Here is a 20,751-nt window from a genome sequence, read left to right on the forward strand (position 1 = left end):
CCATAAGCACTTTATAAATCATGCTTGTTCAGCAGTTTTGCTTATTTCTCTACCAGGATGTTAAAAAAAGCCTCCAGTCCAACAGCATTACAAACATTGTTTCCTTTGGAAGACCCACAAATATGACTGGCTTCAAACCACACAAAAATGCTCATATGAAGGGAGGTATCACCCACCTATTTATAACCACCCAGTGTTACCATGTAAGACTGAATGAATTAAAAAAAAAAGTTCCAGAACTGACAGGAATCTCTATAAACTTCGCTCTCTAGGAGACAAAACAATAACATTCAGCCCAAATTAAGATGTCTTTTGGTCTTAGATTGGTTCAAACTATTTTGGGTGCAATTATACTGGACCTTCTGTTTTTCAGTATTATGAAAGGCCTTTTTCATATTTCATAAAGCTCTAGAGAGGGACATAGTTTAAAGCTGAGTACATCTAAAAAATATAAACAATCAACCTTTTGCTATTTACTACATTCAATCATACAAGCCTCCCATACAGCTTTTTCTTCCTGATTCCTTTTAAAAGCTGTAATCAGTGTACAGTTTGAAATGTGTTTCCTCCTCTTGATTTTTTCTTTGCTTGCTAAATTTGCACTTATTAAATTGTCCATTTCAAGGAATGAGTCTGAGACTGAGACAAATAGATTTTCTTGTTTACATTTTGCTTCTTCATCCTTCAGTTTCCCAAAATACAGTGGCTGTCAAGAATTAATGCTGCTTTGGAAAAAATGCCAAAAATTTATACTGATGGCCTGACCAAATTGGGGTATTCAATGAAATGCAGTGCTGGACAGTAAGAAAATTTTGGCCCTGTTTCCTGAGGGTGCACTACAACAGGAAATACTGCTAGAATATAAGGAACATTATCCAGGGAGATTTTCAAAGTGAGCTTATGGGTGCCTTGAGACGGGTCAGATGAAGTCAAATTCAAAGTAGATTCACCACCAGCAGCTTATTTCCAGGGCTACAGTGTGCCAACTCAGTAGGGAAGATAGGAAGATGATCATCAAAACAAAACCACATCAGACCCCAAGGAAACCAAAAATACAGATATTTCAAAAATTACAGCCTTTAAAAAACCCAATAAACAAATAAACAAAAAACCCCAACCAGAGACAGAGGCCTGTGTTACAAAAATCTAAATTGTGTGGAAAAGATGTTGAAATGGATTTTTGGACAAGCTAAACATAATCATACATAAAAAAACCTTAATATTTTAATTCATTTTTGGAACAGTTCTAGTATACTAAGCACACTTTCCTCTTGTGCTGCTGGTATATAAATTAAGGATAGAAGATACAAAATTAATGCACCTGCTTCAGTGGAAAATCAAAACAAAAGTGCTTTTATTTTTCTCATCTTCCAAATTCAGACATGGGAAAAAATAAGAGAAATCAGATAATGGCCGTTATAAAACATTAAACTCAGGAATAATAATAATAGATTGTAATAAGGAATACAATTACTTCTACTGAATTTCAAAATGGAGAAAATGAGCTAATTAGAGGAGTCTGCACTTTGAGGGGACATTTTCCTTTAGATAAGAAGAAAGTGTAAAGTTAAGTGTACTAAATACTAATTCTCACAACCCAAAAGACACAGCTGCGCTTTAAAGACACAGTGAAATTGTAATTATCTAATTTAGCTTGGTAAGAGCTACCTTTCTTGGCTTTTTGCCCAGAAAACCCTTATTCCTTCTGCAAAACAGTATGGCAAATTCTAAACCAGAAAAGGAATATTTTACAGAGATGCAATACAAGAACACATTGATGATAAACGTAACATACTTAAGGATTACTGCCTTCAGTAATCCAAATTTACATTAATCTGTACAAAGAGAATAATATCTTGATACTAAAAAAAAGGGAAATCTTCAGTTTATTGACAAAACAGGAGTAGGCACTCCAGGCCTCAGAGCAGGTTTGAACACCATCCTGGGAAGAACCTCCTGAAGTTCTGAGAATCTCAACATTCATTTTTAGCATTACAGAAACCAGCCAAATAACTACTGACTAAAAATTTATAGAAACTATTGAATGCACCAACATTATTATAGAATATCGAGAAGGTATTTTTAGGGAGATATTTTTTCCCCTTTTGCATCCAAGAGGAAATTCTACCATCTGACTGACGTAATAGTCTTTAGCTGGGATAATACTGCAGAAGAAGATTAATTAATGCAGAAAACAAGCCCTTAATTATTGTTTTTGTCTCCCAAGCATGAATGTTTCAGAAACTTCCATCAAACTGTCAAATTTTATAGTGCTCAGGCACATAGGCACAAGTTGGGGGGTTTTTTTATGGCATATATTGGAAGAAGAGTGATAAAGGTGTATGCTATTTACCCCCCCCAAAATCATGTTCCATAGCTACCTTCAGGAATGCTGCAGTCAGGTATAATGCAATACATAACCTACACCATCATTTTCATTTCTTAATAATATCTTGGTGAGGCCCTGGCACAGGCTGCCCAGAGAAGCTGTGGCTGCCCCATCCCTGGAAGTGTCCAAGGCCAGGGTGGACAGGGCTTGGAGCAACCTGGGATAGTGGAAGGTGTCCCCACCCAGGGCAGGGGTGGAACTGGATGAGCTTTAAGGTCCTTTGCAAGCCAAACCAGTCTGTGATTCTGTGATCTCACATTTCTTCATGTAGTATGGAATAGGAAAACCACTGCAAGGTCCTGTTCCAGTGCTATTATATGACATCTTTTTCATTCTGTGACTTTCAATGTACTGTTCATTAAGTATCTATCTACTAGATACTGACACTGTCCTGTTCACAAAAGCGGTTCAGCAGTGAAATTAACCTGTTGTTTTCCCAGTTCATCACAGCATGTCGTTCACAACTTGGCTGCTTGCCCTTATTTTGGCCTCTTTATGCCATGTCCTCTCAGAGAATGGCACAAAGGCTTATCTCTCCCAGGGTTGGTGTGATCCTCACCGTCCTGCCAGATCCTGATTCATTTTGATACTTCTTAGTACAAGAAAGACAAGGAGCTACTGGAGAAGGGCCACAACGATGATGAGTGTGGAGTACATCTCTGATGAGGAGGGACTGTGGGAGCTGGGCCTGTTTATTCTGGAGAAGACAGGACTGAGAGGGGATCCCATTAATGCAGATAAATATCTCAAAGGAGTGCCAAGAGGAGGGACCAGACTCCTTCCAGTGGTACCCATTGACAGTATGAGGAGCAAAGGCTAAAAACTAAAACCTAACAAGCTTCATTTCAACATGAGGAAGAACTTCTTTACATTGAGAGTGGCAGAGCACTAGAACAGCTGCCCGGGAAGGGTGTGGATTCTCCCTCTCTGGAGACATTCCAAACCCACCGCTGTGTCACCTGCTCTGCGTGACCCTGCCTTGGCAGGGAGGTTGCACTGGATGATTTCCAGAGGTCCCTTCCAGCCCTCAGGATCCTGTGATTCTGGGATGACACTGAAGGGACGCCGCTGCTGCTCTGCCACGCACCGAGCTCCGGTCGGGCTGGGTGAGCAACCACTGGCCGGGAACCAAAGGCCAAGGGCCAGAGGCTCCATCCAGGGCCGGGGCTGCTCCGACACCGGCGCCGGAGGTGATGCCAGCCGCGATTCCAGCGGTGACTCCAGCGGTCACTCTAGTGGCTGCCCGGCAGGGACAGGGAGCGGCGGGGGCGGCCCGGAGCCCGGCCGCGATGAGCAGCAGCAGCTCCCGGCGCTGTGGGCACTATTCCCAACTTTAGGAGCTCCCTAAACACAGAGAGAGTAGCTTAGAAAGTTTACAGAATAAATCCTCTTTATTCTCTAAAGAGCGCACAGCAGCGAAGCTTTCTGGAAACCACGCTCAGGTGGTAATAACTTGCATCTTTTATATAGCTAAACCCACATGGACCCGCCTATCTAATCCTCTCCGCCTACCTAATGCATATTTATCCGGGTGATGTAATCTTACGCACTGCTCGAAACACAAGGCTCTTTCCTTCATTAAGCAACTCTTATAGTAGAAGTTATCTGACGCCATCAGTTGCGTTTACAAAAGGTGAGACAACGCAGCCTGCGGACACACGATCCAGCTCGGCGGCATCAAGGTGACCTCGGCCGCGGGGGTGGGGGGGCGGCCGGATCCACATCCGGGTGAGGCCGCGCCGGCGGGCGGGGAGCGGGGACGGGCCGGGGCAGGCCGGCCGGAGCGGGCGCTGGTCCCGGCTGGATCACAGCCGTGCCAGCCCCGGCTCACAGCCCTGCCTGCCGGGATCACGGCCCTGCCCGCCCGGGTCACAGCCAGGAGCCCCGCTGGCCGAGCGGGCGGCAGAGCCCGGCCGGAGCGTGGGTGCTGGGATGGCCCTGCGAGGTCCGGCTCCACCTGCTTCCTCCTGCCTCCACCTGCTTCCACATGCCTTCACCTGCCTTCTCGTGCCTCCACCTACCTGCACCTACCTTCTCCTGCCTCCACCTGCCTGACTCCTCCTCTAAGCCCTCCTGTACTGCAGCTCACACACCTTCATCTGCCCTCACCTGCCTCCACCTGCCCCCTCACCTGCCTGACCCCTCTGAGCCGTCCCTGTGCCACAGCGCTCACACTTGTGTGTGATGCTGGTGATGTCCTTAGTGATGTGACAAGGGTTCCTGCAAAAGGGGAGTTCAGAAGTAGTTTAGGGGAGCAGCAGGGGCCTGCCTTCCTTCCCTGCACCTTCCTTCCCTGCACCACAAAACTGGTGTCCCTGTCAACGGGAGAACCCTTGGAGTAGTTCTCTAGCCCAGAGGTTTGGAAATCCTGGCTATGAGTTCTTTGCTCTTTTGCTTCCAAGGTCAAACTGTACGTGGCCAAGTTTTCAAACATTGTCCAGAATCTTTCAGTTGTGAAATACCCTGTCTGATTTTTCAGAGGTGCATGGGCGCCTAGTATCTGTTACTATAAATGGAGTTAGGCGTTGAAGTATTCCTGAAAATCTCTCTGAATCTTCAGGCATCTAAACCACTTTCTATAAATCTGGTCTTTAACCATTTTAGGAGTTTGAGGCTTCTGATATGTGTAATAAATAGGGTTGATTGTGTCCTCTTGGTACCTCAGCACCTGACCCCATTCTGCTCTGGGATATTGTCATGATGAACTCTCTCTGCAGCTTTGGTTCTTGTCAGGAGACTAGTATTTCTCATAAGCAGTTTTTCTTTCCTATGTTAGCAATTCCTTTTGCCTATCAATTGCACACCATGAATGCATCTTTTGCCACCTTACTGCAGCATTTTAAAGGAACTTCGGGTAGTTTTTGTCACAGTGCTTGAACACCTGTTTCAGTGGACCTGCTTAATAGTTTTTGTTCTCAGCACTTCCTGGCTGTTTGCCTTTCTGCTCTTCAGAAATTGCTCTTCCATATATATTTTTTCCATGTCCTGAGTGCCTCCACATCCATGGCTTGAATGTCTGAAGTAATGTTGATGCTAGTGTTGTAATTACTTCCTTGTTTTTCCTTCAGGGGCTCTCAGTTTCTCACTCCCTAATACTGGAAGCAGGCTGCTGACCATCCTCAAACACAGACTGCAGGGCAGACAGTGTCTGTTGAGTGCAGTAGCGATCCTCATGCTGGTAGGATCTGAAAGAAGAAAATCACAGTAGCGTTCAATCAGGTGATGCTTGGATGCTGAATGAAGGGTAGATAATCCCAGAACCTTTTTTTTCAGAGCCTCTTAAAATGTCTTAAGAGTATTTTGAAAGGAAGACAATTAAATACAAGAGATAAATTTATGTGCTCTGTGGCTCAATGTGTTTTTGTGAGTAGTTCCACCAGTAATGCTTTCTGCTGTTAGTCTGGCACATTGAAGCTGAGGTGATGTTTTACTGTAGCTCAGCTGAGGGGGTGGGTGGGTCATGTACACACCAGATTAGGACAACTGGCATTAAAATAGGGTCTGTCACCTTTGGATTTGTTTTTATCCAAATCTTTCTCTGACTATTGCTATAATTCAGTTTAAGGCTTCCTACCAGTTTGATTCTACCTGGAATGGTTGAAAACTGAGCATACCAGGTGACACATTGGCTTCTGTCACGTTCACACATAAACCTTCACGAGGATTTGGAGGCACAGTGGTCAAACCATGCCTCACTAGAACTCTCAATGCAGTTTCAGTCCTTCTGCACTTAATTAGGAGCTCCTTGACTGTTTTCTGCATGTCTTTGAACACCATGGGCTGTTGGGGCCAGCTCCTTCACATCTCTTTCCAAGTGAGACAACTACTGCCAGAGCTTGGTGAAGAGTACTGGCTGTCTAGGCACTGTTAGCTGCTTCTGTGCTGTCAGGCTGATGACAGCCACACAGGTTTAGAGGTGCCAAAATGCAGTTATGCTATGAAGCCTATTTCTGGTCCAGAGGAACAAGTGGATCGCAATCTTAAGGGCAATAATTCCCCACATCTTTACAGAGCTGCTGAGACAGATATCTAAGTGCAGTGTCTGTCTGAACACTTGGCTGGGTTCCTGCTGAAAACCCAGCTTCCAGGAAAGCTTGCAACACCAAGTGGAAAAAAGTTTGAGGTTTGATGGAAGCACACTTTTTGTGAATCCTTAAAAGTAAAATCCACAGCCCCTTCCTGCCCATGTGCAGGTACATGAGGTGTGGTTGGTGTGTGCAGGGCCCGGTACCCTCGTGTGTGGTGTAATCTGCTGCTGTTCATCTGTGCAGTGCTTCATGCTCGAGTGCCCTTACAGGAAAGTTCTTTCTGCTCATGGAAAACTAATTTGGTCATAATAATGAAGGAGAAAAATTCTTGTTAAACCAGTCTTGATACTCAGAACTTTTTCAGCTGGTTTTCTTTCTGTAGGGCTTTCCCCCCAGTACACTACAAGTCTCAGGCTACACAGTCTAAATTTTAAGTTAAGTGGACTAAATCTACCTTTAAGTGCAGTGTAGTGGCAGATCATCTAAAAAGTGTTTCAAGGTGACTTTCAGAAACTATTTTAACATCTGTTAGCTTCATTACTTTGTTATTTATAAATGAGAGAATGCATCAGAAATTCAAAGTGCAGGAGTTGTTTTTCCTTTTTCTATCTCATACTTCTAAAGGCTTTAGATTTATGTGGAAATAACCCCTGCTGGTGTTAATAAAAATAAATACCTTAAATTTGAGGGTTGGATTTATCGTTTCTGATAAGGCATCTTGCAATCCTAATATTCCCTCGTCACTTTGCATCCCTTAAGCAAAGGCACCTGCTCTCCACACCTGAGTCTCCAGAAGTGGTACTATTTTTACAGATAAAAATGAAGTGATTTGTCATTTTCTTAATGTAGAATTCTATTATCTAAACTTTCTTAGCATACAGTAGGATTTGTATTACTTTGTCCTGAGAAGTTTGGGATTGACCAGTGTGAAGAATTTTGCTTTTCTGACATAGCAGGCTTTTTTCCTTTTCATTGTTCAGTTGGCAGATTTATTTTAGGTGTGACTGAAATGATTCGTGGGAGTTCTGTCCACTCTTTCAGTTAAACCATTAAAAATGTAAATCCCATTCTAGGGAGTGGTTGGAGAAACAGAATTACGTACCCATAAATTTCTTTCTAAGTAATCATAGAGGACTTTCTGAATTAAGAAAAAAGTGAATTAAGTTTTTTACTTATGTGTACAAGTTGCAGTGGATGTTCCTCAAGAGGTTTTTAGGGATGTAATTTTTGTAGAATTCTTCTGCAGTTTTCCAGCAGCTTTATGTGACATCTGTGTCTGCCTTAAGTTGGTTGGCACACATGAGGCTAAAATTTCCTGTGATCACCTTGTAACAGACACTGCCTAGCAAACTTTCCCATCCTTTGAATTAGAGCTACAGGAATGGGCGTAATACTTAAAAAGCCATTTCGGATCCTCAGAAAGAGAAATGTTTATCATACCTATCTAATGCCTATGAAAGAAAAGCAGGTTTTTCTATTTGTCATTGGAGTGATAAAAATTCCAGTTTTGTATGTCTTTCAGAGAAGAATTTGGAAATGGCTTTAGCTTAAAATATGTCTTCGGTTGTATTTGCAAGACTTCTGTTTTTTAGAAAATCAAGTATGTCTAAACTATAGTGCTTATTTAGTACAAAAAAAAAAGATCTAAAATCTCAGGGAGTTTGTGAAACTCTGAGGTCTTTAAAAACGTCCACTTAGTGAAAATGATACAGGGCTAAATTCTGATTTTTAGGGTTCCCGTGAACAACTGTGGTAAGTTTTAGAATGTAGAGTTTTCACCTATTCAGCAGTTTCCTTGATTAAAAAACCAAATTTGAACCTTCTTATCTGATAACATATGGCATCATAATACTCAAATATTAACTAGTCAGGCAAGTTTTCACTTGCAGTGAAATGTAAGTCAGATCTTGACCCATTCTTCCATAGACTTCAGCAATATTCCTCTCATTTTAGTGCAGTCCTGGAAAAGATGGCAAATTTTTGTGCACATACATAAACTGATTTTAGGTGACTGTGCAACAGTAATGGTTGGGACCGTTTGTTTGCTTTTGGAAAAAGTAATTAAAATAATTTATGCTGCTAGTAGGGGTGGTTCCAAATTGAGACTTCTGCTTTTATTCAACTTTCCTCTGGGTTATGAGGCTGTAGCAGATGTGTACAGGGCAAAGCAATCTCTGCTGGAGGGTAGGTTGCTTGGAAGAGTACAGTTGGAATCTGGCACTAAGGGCTCACAGTATTTAAAACTTGATTTCTTTGGAAATGAAGGATTTAAGGTGTGCAAGCACATCTTGAGGTGCAAAACCAAACTCAAATTATTCCAGTGTGAAAACTAGTGATTTCAAGGCTGTAGCCTTGGATCTATTACTAGAGCTGTTGCTTTTCCTTCAACAAAGGACTTAAAAAGGGATTTAATGTGCTGTGTTATTTCTAGAAAAGCAGTTCACGGGGGCATTGCTATCAGTGTTTGAGCATGCTGGCTGATTGTGTTTCAGCTTTTGTACCTGCTGGAGAATTGTACTCCGGCTGTGAACCACTGCATTCTTGAGAGCTCTCGTGTGGCAGCACAGCCACACCAAGGCACCACATCTTTTGATCTGAGTAGGTGAAAAATTCACCAATTGCAATCATCCCCTTCAAGTGACAATGAGTGAGTATGAAAATGGAGTGGAAATTCCATACCTCAGTATGGATACAATGGAAGGCACGTCCTGTGAGGAGCAGGCAAGGACTTTTGGGTTTGTGCAGTTTGGAGAGAGGGAGGCTGAGGGGTGCCCTCCATGAGGGTGGCCAGGCAGGGGGGAGGCTTCCAGAGAGGTGGCCGGTGCCCCAGGCGTGTCCGTGTCTCAGAGGCACTTGGACAATTCCCTTCCTAATGTGCTCTGACTTCTGGTGAGGGCTCAGGCTGTTGGACCAGATGATTGCTGCAAGTCCCTTGTAGCTGGAACTATCCTATTCTGTGAACAGTCTGGGGAGCAGATGCAGCTGTGGGAGAGGTGAATAAATATGAGCTGAAAGGGATGCTTGCTCTAAGCTGTGGACTTTTCAAGAAAATCACTGCTGTAGACATCCTTGCTGTTGCACATGTTCTTTGGGCACATTGGCTGAAGGCAGAAGAAATCTGGAAGAAGGTGAGCAGGTTTAGAGGTGCTTCATCAGTTAATAACCATACTCACAAAAAGTGAATATAATCTCCTACAGCGAAACAGGTTGCTTAACCTAGCCCTGGAAGTAGTTTAACATTTAAAAACCCAGCTGAACAAACCCCCTTCGTCTGGGAAGCAGAAACTAACAATCCATTGCATCAATTCAAAAGCAATTTGATTTCAATATACAAGATTATGAAAGGATTCTTTGTAACAACCCTACAAGCCTTAAAATTAGAAGCTCAGAAGTAATTTTTGTTTCCTTCCCAGGTGTTTATATTCAAGTGAAATAATCCCACAAAAAAATTTGAAGATTCAAAATACAAAATGTCCAAAGGTTTAGAAATGGTTTTGCTTTCTAAACTTTGGTTAGATTGTAAATAAATAAATGTACTAAATAATGTACTAAATATTATAAATTCATTCTGTGTTTCCTTAATGTTCATTCTGTGTCTCCTTAAGGTTTCTGAATAAAGTGAATGCAGGTAAAAGCTATCCAATATTTTATGTATTGTTGCCAAAACTTGGTCTTGTAGTTCTTCATTCCTCATTAAATACTTTGCCAGAACCCACTGCTAGAATTGAGTTATTTTATCTTGAGGTAGACTTAGAGAAAGATGGAATTGCTTTACTTCGAATTTGTTTTAGTATCCATTTATATTAAATATGTATGTTTTTGCTTAAATATCTTTTATTTACTGCAGAACACAGTGATGTTTGGGATTTTTTTAAATTTCTGAGGAAGAGAGACCTACAGTCAAGTTCTTTGTGCTAGGCTTGCTTTTTTCAAAACTTTAACAACACTTTACTATGTTACCGTTCTTGAGCTTAGTGTGTGTGTATAGAGAGAAATAAAGTGGAAATCCTGTCTCTGAGGATTGGATTTAGTGTAGACTTAGATGGAAACCAAAATATTTTGGCATGCATTTGCCAGCTATGCTTTTAAAAAGGACTTTCCATGGGGTGCAGCTTCTGAAATAGTCTAACAGTGAGTTTCTGAAGAGGTTTCCACATGATGCACATGCCACAGTCAGCTTGCTTTTAGCTCATAAGCTGTCACAGTAAAAAATCAGTATCTTGGCCTGATCAACTGTAGATTGAAGAAAAGTTGTACTTAGTTTGAAATCATGGAATTGTTAAGGTTGGAGAAGACCTCCAAGGGTCCAACCATTAGCCTCACACTGCCAAGTTCACCACTAACCACATCCACATGTCTTTACATACCTCCAGGGTTGGTGATTCCACCACTGCCCTGGGTAGCCTTTTCCAGTGCTTGACCATGGTTTTAGCGAAGAATTTTTTTTCCCAATATCCAATCTAAACCTCTGCTGGCACAGCTTGAGGCTATTTACCCTTGTCCTGTCCCTTGTTCCCTGGGAGCAGAGCCCAACCCTCACCTGACTGCACCCTCCTGTCAAGGAGTTGTGGAGAGCCAGAAGGTCCCCCCTGAGCCTCATTTTCTCCAGGCTGAGCCCCTTTCCCAGCTCCCTCAGCCACTCCATTCACAACCCTCTGGGCCTGTCCACCCAGCCATTTATTTTATGCAGCAAAGAATGCACATGTCCAAGCCAGGAGCAGCCAGTTTCTCCAGGTGAAGCCTTTGGAAAAAGATAAGTTTTACTGAAAGTCCAGGTAAACAATATCCAAAGCCTTTGCCTGATGCAAAAAGTGGGTCACCTTGTCAGAGGAGATCAGGTCAGATCATCCTTCCCTCTCTGTTTCTAGATCGGAGCCAACTGGGACCTCCCTAATTAGCCAGGACTGCTGGTAAGTGACTGGAAGTGGCTCTGTGGGCTCTTTCAGCAGCTTGCTCAGCACCCTCAGGTGAATCCCAGCCAGCCCTGCAGACCTGTGTGTGTCTGAGAGGCACAGCAGGTCACTCAATGAGCATCTTCTTCTGGGTTGTGGGTGTTCTTTCTGCTCCCTCTCCCTCTCTTTCAGCTCAGGGCTGGGTACCCTGGGGACACCTGGTCTTGCTACCGAAGACTGGGGCGAAGACAGCACTAAGTACCTCAGCCTTTTCCTCATCCTTTCTCACTATTATTTTCCCCTGCATCCAATGAGGATGGAGATTTAACCCTCCTTTTGTTGCTATTGTATTTATAAAATCATTTTTGTATTGTTTTTTTGTACTATTGTACTAGTGCAGTAGCCAGGTTAAGTTTTAGTTGGGCTTGGGCCCTCCTAAATTCCTCCCTGCAGGACCTCATGCCATCCTTGCAGTCCTGTTTCCCCTCTGCTGTATTTTGTTTCCAGCAGATACCTGGTAAATTGAAGTTCCACATGAGAACCAAGGGCCAGTGATTGTGAGATTTCTCCCAGTCCTTCAGAGAATATTTCATCAGTCTCTTCATCCTGGTTGGGTAGGCTGTAACACACTCCCACCAGGATATCTGCTTTGTTGGCCTCTCCTCTGATGTTTACCCAAGACACTTCCCCCCCCCCTCCCCTTTTTCTTTATTTTTTCCCCCAGATAAGTTCCTGCACATTTGGTTAGCACTGATGGACAATAGCATTGTAAACTGACTCTGGAAGGGGTCTCAGGAAATGAGTTTAAAACCACTTTTGTTTACTCCACTTAAAAATGACTCTTACAGAAATTTAGGATTTATCACAGTGTGATGAATGATAAAATGAGATACTGTTACTCCAGGACCAGATTAATTTTACTGTTAGAACATAAAAAATAGCTTCTGATTTAGGACCTTTGTGAATACTTTTACTAGTTAAAGAGTGCTTAAAAAGTGTGTGATACAGCTATATCACTTCCATCAATAATGAAGGTACCTGGGATTTAGTTAAATTATCCTTATAAATGCACTCATGAACTGCCTTTAAGGTTTATAAAGAGGCCTGATTTGCCCTCAGTTGGGGTTGAAAGGGCAATATTGGTTTAAGAATCTTGTTTAAGTGGAGAAGAGACAAGTACTAATGTGCTTGAAAATTTCAAAAACTGAGGCAAATTAGACTTCCATTTGGAATATACTACATTTAAATTGACTGTGTGCCCCAAAGACTTTGCTATACGTAGATCCTTTTTTGTTTTACTATCTGAAAATGTGTGTTCTTTGTCTTTCTCTTTATATATATCTACATATATATATATATCTATATGTATATCTACATCTATGTACACAGACCTGTGTTGCCCCAGTGATACTTTCACAGTTGAGCAAAGTTAGTAGTTGACTTTTTGGGTTTTGTTTTGTGTTTCTTTTTTCCTTTTTATTATAACAAGCTGAAATTATGTAGTATAAAACCTTAGTACTTTCAGAGCGTACCTTTAGAAGTAAACCACCTTTGTCATGCATTTATAAGGGCCCAAGGTAATACTGTCAGAAAATGAACTTATCAGTAAAAGGTTTCACAATGTTTTGACAAGATACTGACTTGCTAAATTGCTTTAATGTATTCCAGAGTGTGTTTAGGAAAGACAGAAGAGGTTAAGTTATTGAGTTATTGTGACGTGAACTGTATTAAACATGTTTTTAGTAAAATGGATCAATACTTGAGTAGTGAGAGTGTTCAAAAATAGTTACAAAAATGTAAATCACTTTTTGTAAGTGATGATCTAGATGTAGTGTATGTAAAACACACTCAGAAATGAAGTAATTCTCCTAACATACTTGAATATTTTTTCTTAAAAGAAAAAAGGTAACAAAGTTGTTGCAAAAACAGAATACATTTTGATTTTAAATGGTTGTCTTTCAGTAGCATCTATGCTAAAATCTTTCCAATTTCCTCGTGGCGTAAAATACACCATGATCTGATTACAGTGTCTAGTTAATAAATAAGAGTTTTGTGTTTTAAGATTTTTTTTTTAATGTTAAATTTTATTTCCACATTGAATCCCATGGAAAAATTATTATATTTTAAAAATTATGTGTATTTAACTTGATTTAACTGTACATGACTGCAGAACATGTGGAGTTGGTAAAGCTGACAAAGGATAGGACACTGACAGTATTTTTGGTACAGCAGAGGCTACGGACTAGTTTTTGCTCATTAATCCAGTCCCGGTCCCTCCATTAGGTTTGAGTTATAGAACCACACACCAAATAATAAAGTGTGGTGTTGCAGCGCTAGGTTTAGTTTAGCAAGCTGCAGCTTTCCCTGGGAGCTCCGCGGGGCTGCTTAGGGCAGGGCAGCCATTCTGTCCTTTTCATTTTTGGATGGCCCCGCACTTTTGCTCTGGCCAGCTATCAGCTCTACAACCCAGTGATGGTGAAGGAGGCAAGAAGGGTCCCTCCCTGAGGGTTTCAGAGGACCTTTAAAGGTTACATCCCATCCTGGTGATCCCCAGAGACAGAGAGACCTCCTGATTCAGGCGCAGGGGGTTTGCTCAGGGGCTCAGGGGTGGTACATGGGCGGAGTTGGGGTACAGGACCAGTAGGGAGAGCCCGAGGGAGTGGCCAGGGCTAGGGGCAGGGGAAAGTGGGGAAACAATATGGGATCAGAAAAGCAGTGGGTAAACAGATCATACAGTATGGGAAGGCTGAAAGGAGACCAGCATTCTTAGAGCTGGGTTTAGTTCTAGTCTTAGGTAGACTGGAACAGGCAGGCTCCTGGCCAGAATTCTGGTTCCTGCCAGCCAGGCTCCCTCCTGAGCAGTTGCTCTCGTGAAATATGCTGGATTTGAATTTCTTAAAATTGTTTTTGGCATTTTGGATTAAAAATAAAAACTTTTTTGTTGTTGTTCCTATTTAGTGAAATGTTTTACGATAATTTTTTGTGTAAGTTGTGCAGTGAGCAGTATTTGTCCTGGGGAAGGTAGTAATTTGATTGTAGGAGTAACCTAACATACTACTCACTATGAGTGAAGAAGATAGTTGTGAGTTAATTCTGTTAATTCTGTTAATTCTGTTTTTTACAATCATATATTTTAGAAGACGACTGGATTAGCTTGAAGTTGTCTATTCACATACATTTTTTTGTCAAAGCCTCTACAGAAAATTATAGTTATCACCTGAAACTTTTAATTGCTAAATGCAGTTTTTTTAATTACTGTTGAGTGTAAGTGTAGGGCATTAATGGTTATTGTTCAAATATTCAAGTTTTTTCTTGCTGACTTTAGTCAAGCAGAACTTGTTTTCATTGGGAATTTTGCTGACTGAAGACTATGTAATTGCCCAATAATTAATGTAGTTAAAAGATATCACTCTACATGTAGTTTGCACTTTGGAACCCGAATGTTCTGCCGGTTTTCACAGCATTGCCAGAAGGGATAGTTTTGCATAGTAATTTCTGGATAAATTTCAGTAGTTCTCTTTAAACAGTGCTGGTTTCAAAAGCCATTAAGCTCCATGAATATGTAAGGCCCTTGCTACCTTAAATAATTCCATGAATTCTCAAGTATATTATTTCCAGTTTCACTGTGTGCTTGTATAAATAACTAAGTGTCCACTACAGCTTATTACTGTTTTGTTCTTGTTCATGTGTTCTGTGTGTATGGAAGTTTTATACTTTAGGATGAATATCTGTTAGGCATGCATTTATTTCCAGCTTAACAAAGGTCTTAGAGGACACATAAAATTGTGATTTAAAATAAATGACATGGGAGAAGGAACAATTGGTTTCTTTTAGACCAGGAAGATGTGGAGCATTTTGGTTTTGTCTATTGATTTGGGGTTGGGGGAGTTTAACTCTTCTTGAATGAGAAATAATTTTTACTTAATTGTTAACTGACATGTGATATTCTTGGTATCAGAGCCTTCCTCACATACTTGGTACCTAAATGTCCTGGTGACTTGCTGAGTATGGGACTTTTTAGGAAACATCTCCCTCTTTCTGACAAGGGCGTGGTAGGGCTGACAAGTCCTTGTCAAAAGCTTTGGGACTAGAGAAGAACTGTATTCTAGAAATGCATAAAGAATCAACCTGAAGAAATAAATTATTTTAAAGTACTGTGATCTGATTAAAAGAAACGTATTTAGGTGTTGAGCCCTAATCCCGTTTTCACTCTGGCCTGATCTGGAATCTGTGTTTGCAGCTCCCTCAGCGTTATTACAAAGGCATTGGTGGCAATCAGCCTTTTCTGTGAGAAGTAAATTTTTTTTTTTTTTTTTTTTGATTGCAACAGAGAACATATAATTATGATAATACCCATTTGGTCAAAGGTCATGTGATGAAAAGTGTTGTGTTGCGTGCTTAGGAGCAGACCAAAACTGAAGATGATGAAAAAAGGATAATGTGCACAGACATTCTGGCAGCAGTGTTTTCTGTTGGAAAGCACATTAGGATTTTCATTTTACTTGTTTATGAGTTGGGAGTTGGACAATGTGAAACCTCTCCAGTTTGCTTTGTAAGAGTCATATGAAAATGAATTTTAAGTCACGTCATGAATTGCTTCTTCATGAACTGAACCATCTCTTTAGGACTGTATGGAAAATTAAATTAATCTGCTTAATATGTGAACAAAAGGTCATCAAGTCTTCTTTTTAAGTATTAGTAAAGGGAGAAAAAGGTGCAGTGATGATGCTTTCTTCTTTCTGTATGGGAGGGAAAGTAATATCTGGCCTTTTCTGCTTCTAACTGTATAGCTAGAGCTTGCAAAACAAAGGATTTAAAGGGTTTTTTAAATGACCAGTCATGTTGTGTTTCAGTTTTTGCATTAAACTTCCATAAAATCTGAATTTCTAATAGGTGATTGGGGGAAATGAATATTATTAGAGTTATTTAAGGGGTTCTTTTTCAAGACTTGCAACTGAGTCATATAAAATCAGAAAGACTTGAAAATCTGAGACATAATTGTTATTCTTTTTGATAATGTCATCTCATGTCAGAGAAATAGCTTAATATCTTTTTTCTTGCCTGAAATGAACACCTTTCCCTGTGAGAAGTACTGTACTTCCAGGGTTTGGAGGAAGCTGAGGGGAGTTGTTTTATTAATTGGAAAAGTGAGTCTTCCAGTCCATTAGGAGACACAGAATAATAAAAGAATAATAGAGGAATAATAAAGGAATGCTGTGTATTTTTATTTAGTATAATTCTATTTTACATAATGTATTTACTTAGTATAATCCTATCTTTCCATGTGCTGCTGGTTTTGTGGGGGTTTTTGGTTCTTTGGGGTTTTTTTTTTTTTCAAGTATCCATGGTCACGTGTCAGCTTTTCTCACATAAGATTAGAATGATAACCTGTAAACGCTGACATTTCACAGTTTTTGTGAACTTTCTACATGTAAGTTAAAGGAAAAGAGTATCATTTTCATAATATTTAACTATCAGGTCTACTGGTTATCCTTTATATTGAGACCTTTGCTATCTTACTTTACTTCTAATTAAGATAAAAAGCCTCATTTTAAGTGTATAACAAGATGATCTACAGAATTTTTAAGGGTTTTTTTCTTTTTTTACTTTAAAGATTCTTCTTCTGGTGAAGGAGTGCTGGTTTTTAGAATAAGTGATTCACTCAGCAGCAGATTTTCCTAGGCAATGCATCATGGTGTACAAAACCTGGTGTTACCCTGGGTTTTGTTTTTTGGGTTTTTTTACTTTTTATTTTCCTGTAAAGCATATATTCCTTCTTAATATGAAAGGTCCTGAGCACTCTTTTCATGATGTTAATGACATTTATTAGTGCAAGTTACCACACATCCATACAAGCATGCATTCAAAGACTTAGATTTTTGTTTGACATGTTGTTATATTAAATTGTGTTGCTATGATGCTCTTACTAAGATTGTGTCAAACCTTCTATTTTCACATACCTGTTCTGTGACAAAGTTTGCTTAAGGCAGAACTTGGTGCCTTTTACTTTTGGGAAGCTTCTCCATTGTGCAGACACCTCTTTTTTAAGTTCTATTTAAGCACATTACTATGATTTGCAGGTAAAAAGAATTGATTACAATTACTCACAGTGCTTACTGACAGTAACGTGGAGAAGCAGAAGAATTTCTGTTGTCAGTGTGAGTTCTTGAAGCTCAGTAATATTTTCAGTGGGAATGCATTTGAAACACCTGTGACCCTTGTATTTTACTTTTAAACCCTCCATTTCTTAAGTTTATCAGATGTGAACTGTAGAAGAAAGGCCACGGTTTGTCCTAGTATTCCCAAACGCTTAGCAGGAGATGTTTCTGTACCCTTTATTTGCTTCTAAGTAAAAAGACTGTGTTCCTAAATCAGCACTGTACAAAAATTAAGCATATAATTGGAGTGCCCAGTTGCATGAAGTTCTTGGAACTGACATCAGCTCTTTTCTTGTGAGGGAAGCCCTGAATTTCAAAGCACTGTGTCTGTCAAGGCCAAGAGGAAGATACAGGCTGAGACTACTGAAACCGGCTCAAAGAACCATTGATACATTATGAAGCATTAGACTTTTCTTTTTGAGAAAAAGAGTTGCTATTTGTAGATGTCTTAGCATGTTCACGATCAGATAGTACCATTTAGTGATTCCTAGGAATGGTTTTGAATGAATTAATGAATTAACAAAGTATTTTATTACTTCCAAAGAAGAAGCATCCCCATGCAGTTTTGCTTTCTTGTCGGGATTTTTTTTTCTTAATGCCAAAAGTTCACCTCAGCCTTTTTCAAGAAACATTTCTGTTGAGTACAGAGATTTATGTAAGATATTTTTTCTTTGAACTTATGATGAAAATATTTCATAGAAACATAGAATCATGGAATGGTTTGGGCTGTAAGGGACCTTCAAGATCATCTCACTCTACCCCTGTGCCATGGGCAGGGACATCTTCCACTATCCCAGATTGCTCAGAGCCCCATCCAACCTGTCCTTCAACACTTCCAGGGATGGGGCAGCCACAGCTTCTCTGGGCAACCTGTGCCAGGGCCTCCCCACCCTCACAGGGAACAATTTCTGCCTCATATCCAAACTAAACCTGCTCTCTGCCAGTGTGAAGCCATTCCCCCTTGTCCTGTCACTCCAGGCCCTTGTCAGTAGTCTCTCTCCATCTTTCCCCTAGGCTCCTTTCCGGTACACTTCATTAGGCTTTCCCTCTTTTTATTCCTCCTACAGCAATGAAGATTCTAGAGCTACTCTTTCCCTTTCATGTTCCTCTTTTGAGGTTGGTTCTTCTGTCGTCAGCAAATTCAGTCATAAATGATCTTGGACAGATGTTGGTAATTATTAGTACAGTTCAGCTGAAGAACAATGTCAAAAATGGATTCACTTTTTCTTTTAATGATACTGTTCTGGATCAAACTGAATACATTGAAAAATAGACCATCTGTGGAAGGGGCATTTGGAGGTTTTCTTATCCAAACTGCTGCTTAAAGCAGGTCTGGTTAGAGCACGTGGGTCATGGCCCTGTCCACTTGAATTTTTTGTGATTATCCTCAGGAATGAGGAGTCCACCATGTCTGTGGGCAGCCTGTTCCAATACCTGGTCACCATTTTCACTATTCCAACTTCTGTCCTAAGGGTTTTGTCCTAATCCCAGTGCAGCTCTGAGAACAGCCTGGCTCTGTCTTTCAGAAGACTGCGTCCAATTTATGGATTCCAGTAAAATGAGAATACTTTAAGTATGAGAGTTATTAGTCTGCTGTAGTCACTTTTTCTCAGGCATTTGTGGGACCCATGGTGTCTGATATTTGTGACCTAATTAGCAGATGACAAGTCAGGCTTTTCTCCCCTTTTTTTTTTTTTCTTTAGAATACAAACTGAATTCCAGGCCTTCTGATTGTCATTAGTCTCAATCAGGGTTCAGAGATTGCTGTTCTGGACTTGATGTTGATTAATTATAGGTATTGCCTGACTGTGCTAAACAGGAATGTTTAATTCCAGTTTAATTCAAGGTACTTTCTGAGATTTCTTTTTGGAGGTGGATGGGGAGAAGGCCTGGTGAGAAGAGAGGGATTTCCTCCAAAGCACAGTATGTTTGAATTGTATCAACTTCGCCAGACTTCTCACAGAAGTTTATGTACATTTTGTAAAAATGTGTGGCTTTTGAAGTAAAAAGGTATTTGTGAAAGAGAAAGCTTAGAGAGGGCCATTAGAGAAATGTAAAAACTAGTTAACTGTGTGATCCTTTATTTTTATAAAGCAAAAACTAGCTTTTCCATGTTCTGGTCACAATAAACCAATTATGGTGAAGACTGAAGGTCTAAGAAGGTGAAGACTGAAGATCTAACTCTTGAGTTACTGAAGCTGTTAGAATTAAATCTTGGCAAAGATAGGTTCTGCAGATACTGAAATATGCTGAATAATACCATATTTTAATACTTCCTCTGGAGTAGGTAAGGTATTATTTGAAATTTGAAATCATCTTTGAATTTCTAGAGAGAAGAAGTTGGTATTTTTTAAGTAGATGATTGTCAAAGTTGGGGGAAATTTCAGAGAACATGGGTTTCCTGGTTTTCTCTGTTAGTTTCTTTTAGGATATAGTTGAGTAATTGACAGTTCTTGAATAGGTTTTCCACACAAGGCAGTGGTGGTGTGTTGTTTTTTTTTTTTTCCCTCCTATGTCATAAGTGAATTTGAAAACCAGTACCTGCCTTCTCTGTAGGAGCTCTCATTTTCCTTTTGTGGATAAAACTGGAACTCTTGATTTCTTTTTTGTGTAGCTGTGTCTGAGCTACGGAAGTGAAATGGACTTGGAATTTTCACTTTATTGCTTTTTCTTGCTTTGCTCACTGTTTATAAAAGCTAAAAGTCTATGCTGAAGAAGAGTGCCCTCAAATTCTAAATCACAAATTTTTGTGGAATTTATTTTGTAGATTATCTTAATACCAGTTTTTGTGGAGTTTCTGACGGTTTTTTTTATACTAGTTCAGTACCTTGAAGATGAGAATATTATTTCTAATGATTATTCAAATTTCTTTTATAAAGGCTATATGAAGCTAAAGAAAAAGGTGTATTTTTTAGTGGTTTTTTATATATGGTTCTTTGTTCTTCTAAAAATGCTTTTGCAGTCGGAAAGGCAGTTATGGAAGTCTTACAGATTGTGTAAGATGGTCTTGTTACATTAAGCTGTTACAAATGCTACAACTTTTTCTGGTATTGTTTTGTACTTAGAGCATTGGTATGTGAAAGTAGAATTATTTCAAAATTACTAATGGTAGGTGTGGAACATCACATCATAGGATATAGAATCTTACCTGCTTCTTGCAGGATCTGGATCTTTTACTTCAGGGGGTGTCTCCTGAGAAAAGGACTAAGTGGTAAAAATGGTTTTGTTGTTGATTTTTCTCTCTTTCTCTCTCTCTCTTTCTCTCTCTCTCTTTCTCTCTCTCT

General features: G+C 40.2%; 1 protein-coding gene and 1 long non-coding RNA gene across 5 annotated transcripts in view; one reads left to right on the forward strand and one right to left on the reverse strand.

Annotated features, from left to right (window-relative positions):
• Positions 1-1,332: 1,332 nt before the first annotated feature.
• Positions 1,333-3,991, reverse strand: LOC121675344. Its single transcript, XR_006020060.1, has 2 exons — positions 3,902-3,991; positions 1,333-3,733 (listed from the first exon to the last, which is right to left on the reverse strand). It is a non-coding gene; the product is annotated as an uncharacterized LOC121675344 (long non-coding RNA).
• Positions 3,925-20,751, forward strand: part of CCDC91 (coiled-coil domain containing 91) — a 117,367-nt gene continuing 100,540 nt past the window's right edge. Inside the window, exons 1-2 of one of the 4 annotated variants that reach the window (XM_042050709.1) lie at positions 3,925-4,022; positions 5,458-5,608. The gene's annotated coding sequence lies outside the window, so the exon portion shown is untranslated. Of the gene's footprint in view, positions 4,072-4,199; positions 4,335-5,457; positions 5,609-20,751 lie in introns of those variants that run through there. The other 3 variants (XM_042050706.1, XM_042050707.1, XM_042050710.1) reach the window with 3 other exon arrangements.

Source organism: Corvus kubaryi, unplaced genomic scaffold (assembly GCF_017639235.1).
Source record: "Corvus kubaryi isolate FWS band 111438036 unplaced genomic scaffold, C.kubaryi_AGA036_p1.0 74, whole genome shotgun sequence".
In the NCBI taxonomy this organism is placed as follows: Eukaryota; Metazoa; Chordata; class Aves; order Passeriformes; family Corvidae; genus Corvus; species Corvus kubaryi.